Raw genomic sequence first — 4,794 nt, forward strand, 5'->3', positions numbered from 1 at the left:
ATTAATGACCACTGGAGTGAGGGGGATCCATATTAATGACCACTGGAGTGAGGGGGATCCATATTAATGACCACTGGAGTGAGGGGGATCCATATTAATGACCACTGGAGTGAGGGGGATCCATATTAATGACCACTGGAGTGAGGGGGATCCATATTAATGACCACTGGAGTGAGGGGGATCCATATTAATGACCACTGGAGTGAGGGGGATCCATATTAATGACCACTGGAGTGAGGGGGATCCATATTAATGACCACTGGAGTGAGGGGGATCCATATTAATGACCACTGGAGTGAGGGGGATCCATATTAATGACCACTGGAGTGAGGGGGATCCATATTAATGACCACTGGAGTGAGGGGGATCCATATTAATGACCACTGGAGTGAGGGGGATCCATATTAATGACCACTGGAGTGAGGGGGATCCATATTAATGACCACTGGAGTGAGGGGGATCCATATTAATGACCACTGGAGTGAGGGGGATCCATATTAATGACCACTGGAGTGAGGGGGATCCATATTAATGACCACTGGAGTGAGGGGGATCCATATTAATGACCACTGGAGTGAGGGGGATCCATATTAATGGCCACTGGGGTGAGGGGGGGGGGTCCATATTAATGGCCATGGTTTGGAATGGGATGTCCAACAAGCTGATATATAAGTGTGATGGTCAGGTGTCCACAGACTTCTGGCCTTGTGGTGTATAGGCTTCTATTCTCTAAGTCGGACCATTGTTGGTCTTGGTTTGGGCAGAAGATTGATGGCACAACTACCGGCAGGCACAGCAGTCCGAGGGACAATGCTTTATCTCCATACGTCTTCTTGGCCTGACAGATCCCGGGAACAAAGCAGAAGGTTTCTAAACCCTTTCCGCTCCTCATGGGATCAGATGTCTTTGGTTCCCTCGTAGTGTCTACTGGATCTAGAGGCTTGTGTCCATTGGTGACCCCTTGTTATAGGAGATTCCCTATTCATCAGACGCAGAGGTATGAGCGCCAGACTAACACACCCGACTCTTCTCAGGCCAATGTCTCCAACCATCTGTCAATCTGCTCCGCCATCTTTAAAGCTGAGTTTCCCCGATTTCCTTTGTCTCTTATCTTGGCAGGCGGCCGGAGATTTGGAGATCGGCGTCTTTGATCTAATAGCAGCATTGTGCAATCCCTGGCAGGGGAGACTCCACCATGTGCGAGGTCTGATTTACTTCAGTGATGTGTAGCTGCAGAATTCTGATTGGTTCTTCCTGAACTCTGGACTGTTCCTCAGTACCCAGTAGGCACCAGGCTGCACTTCATGACGTAAGGTTGGACACTCGCCCAATCCCCGATATCTCCGGCGTCTCTTGTTTTCTCTGTGTGTGGTATGAACAGTAATCAGCGAGACAAACACGAGGGGTGACGGCAGGTGAGCCGGATGAGTTGGTGAGCTCCTCGGGTGATCTAATTGGCTCCTCGTTCATCTGGTGGTGGCCATGTGGGTGGGTGATGCTCAGCGGGTCGCGGTAAGGTCACGTTCACATATACAGAAGGTTTATGAGGACATATTCCCGTTCTCGAGTGCGTGTCATCCCGTACAATGGGTTCTCTTACCACCTTCTGACTCTAGGGGCCCTTCGTGTAGTTTGATATCTTCTTGAGGTCGGAATCCACCAAGTACTCCTGGGATGGTTCTGTGTGCTGTGTACAGTGCTATGGTATATGTCTGCATGTTAATAAAGATCTGAAGGTGCCAGCCGTAGTGGATGATGGGACCATTGTGGGCCGTAGTGTCCAGCTGGACTTAGAAGGTGACCACCGTCTGTAGAACATTCCAACCATCAAGCAGACTTAATCCCACCGTGCCGTAATAAGAAGCAATTAATCCGCGGCGTCCGTCCCAGGCCAGTTGTGGAGGAACGGATAAAGATCCAGCTGGTCCAGTCTGAGGAACGCCAGCTCACTACGAGATGGAAAGCTGCTTCTGGAGGACATTGCTTCAGGTTCATTAGATGCCTCCTTCTATTTATAACTGCTGCATGACAGACCACAATTGGTCTCCAACCTGCTGGGAGTCCTAATCCGAGGTGAGTCCGGATCCGTCATGTATGGAGCAGACCGACTCCAATCTATGTCCAGTTGGATATAGAATGAGGTTGATGACACAACGTTGTCCAGGAGTCGCCGTAGATCCACCACCAGCTGCAGTCCTTCTGATCGGAACGATGGATGTGAAATAGATTCTCTCCCTTCACTCCAGAGAAACCCGAGATTGGCCGCAGCACAAAGAGGTTCCGGAATGTTAAGAGAATTGTGTGCGTGAAAAAGTGCGTCCAGCGCTCACAATCATCGTCTGTAGGATCACGTATGGGGGAGGGGGACTTGGTTTCATGGATTTATCTGGGGGTATGATCGTCTTGTCTCGGCTTCCAATGTCTCCTTCAGAGGTGGACATCCAGATGGGTCAGGGTTGGCCATAACCATGTTCCTCTCTGTGAAGGAATTCTGCTCGCAATAAATAATGATGAACCCCACGAGTTATTGATCGGGTTTTATCGGGACTCTTCATCTGATGGAAGACATCACCAGACGCATCACAACCATCTGATCACCAATGGTGACAGGTCCTTCAAGGCCCCATTCCTACTGTATGTGGCATCAACCCATCACCGCGTGTTCATACTAATACGCCAACAACGACTTGATGAATGGACGCATGGTGGGTTTTCGGCTCACATCTGTGCAATGTCGGTGCGTTGGTGTCAGTCACCTCATCTGTTTACCATGGAAGCCTTGGATGAGGATGACTTGGACCTTACACTGACATGTGTGTCCTCGGTGTGCGCGCGGACGCGCCGGCCCCAGTACATGGGATTGTAACGCAGCGAAAGACATTTGTTTTTATTTGTAATGACTTGCGAGAGTCTCGTTCCGCCAAGTGTTGTGTTCCGAGTGTCGCGTGAAGGAAACGCAGCGCCCGGGGGGGAAGTTCGGGGTGCGGAAGGGGCGCAGGCGGTAGAAGAGTGTCAGGAATCCAAAGACTTGGAATAATGCGGGAGAAGCGCTCCGGATCAAACACCTGAGGAATGTGGAGAGCGGAGAGGGCAGGTGAGGGCGCCGAGTCTTCCACTTCCTGGAGAGCCTTTCCTCCCTCCACAAACACAAGGTTGTGTCAACAATTGGCGGGACTCGGGTTGAATTTTGGAGGCCCGGGGTGCTGGGCGAGATGAGCTGCGAGGTGAGATGAGCTGCAGCACGTTCCATCTTGTATGTCGGGATGAATGACCCCGATTCCCCTTCTCCAAGCAACGCAAGATTCCTCGAATCCGACATACGTGAATGAAGAGAGGCCCCTATCACCAGCGCAAATCTGCCCGATCTGGAATGCTGCGTGCCCCGTCCTGTACAGTACCCAACCTGAAAGGAAGCGGGGCCCCGGGGCCCCACACACATACTGTACACACACCATACTGTACACATACTGTACACACAAAAACTACATTCTGCTCTCTCCCCTCTCTCTCTCCCCTCTCTGCTCTCCCCTCTCGCTCTCTCCCCTCTCCTCTCTCTCTCCTCTCTCTCCCCTCTCTCTCCCCTCTCTCTCTCTCCCCTCTCTCTCTCTCCCCTCTCTCTCTCTCCCCTCTCTCTCTCTCCCCTCTCTCTCTCTCCCCTCTCTCTCTCTCCCCTCTCTCTCTCTCCCCTCTCTCTCTCTCCCCTCTCTCTCTCTCCCCTCTCTCTCTCTCCCCTCTCTCTCTCTCCCCTCTCTCTCTCTCCCCTCTCTCTCTCTCCCCTCTCTCTCTCTCCCCTCTCTCTCTCTCCCCTCTCTCTCTCTCCCCTCTCTCTCTCTCCCCTCTCTCTCTCTCCCCTCTCTCTCTCTCCCCTCTCTCTCTCTCCCCTCTCTCTCTCTCCCCTCTCTCTCTCTCCCCTCTCTCTCTCTCCCCTCTCTCTCTCTCCCCTCTCTCTCTCTCCCCTCTCTCTCTCTCCCCTCTCTCTCTCTCCCCTCTCTCTCTCTCCCCTCTCTCTCTCTCCCCTCTCTCTCTCTCCCCTCTCTCTCTCTCCCCTCTCTCTCTCTCCCCTCTCTCTCTCTCCCCTCTCTCTCTCTCCCCTCTCTCTCTCTCCCCTCTCTCTCTCTCCCCTCTCTCTCTCTCCCCTCTCTCTCTCTCCCCTCTCTCTCTCTCCCCTCTCTCTCTCTCCCCTCTCTCTCTCTCCCCTCTCTCTCTCTCCCCTCTCTCTCTCTCCCCTCTCTCTCTCTCCCCTCTCTCTCTCTCCCCTCTCTCTCTCTCCCCTCTCTCTCTCTCCCCTCTCTCTCTCTCCCCTCTCTCTCTCTCCCCTCTCTCTCTCTCCCCTCTCTCTCTCTCCCCTCTCTCTCTCTCCCCTCTCTCTCTCTCCCCTCTCTCTCTCTCCCCTCTCTCTCTCTCCCCTCTCTCTCTCTCCCCTCTCTCTCTCTCCCCTCTCTCTCTCTCCCCTCTCTCTCTCTCCCCTCTCTCTCTCTCCCCTCTCTCTCTCTCCCCTCTCTCTCTCTCCCCTCTCTCTCTCTCCCCTCTCTCTCTCTCCCCTCTCTCTCTCTCCCCTCTCTCTCTCTCCCCTCTCTCTCTCTCCCCTCTCTCTCTCTCCCCTCTCCTCTCTCTCTCTTTCTCGCTCTCTCTCTTCTCGCTCTCTTCTCGCTCTCTCTCTTCTCGCTCTCTTCTCTCTCGCTCTCTTCTCGCTCTCTCTCTTTCTCGCTCTCTCTCTCCCCTCTCCTCTCTCTCTCGCTCCCTCACTTTCTCGCTCTCTCTCTTTCTCGTTCTCTCTCTCTCTCTCTCTCTCTC

The sequence above is a fragment of the Nanorana parkeri genome, unplaced genomic scaffold (assembly GCF_000935625.1).
Source record: "Nanorana parkeri isolate BGI_ZX_2015 unplaced genomic scaffold, ASM93562v1 scaffold3591, whole genome shotgun sequence".
NCBI classification, from domain to species: Eukaryota; Metazoa; Chordata; class Amphibia; order Anura; family Dicroglossidae; genus Nanorana; species Nanorana parkeri.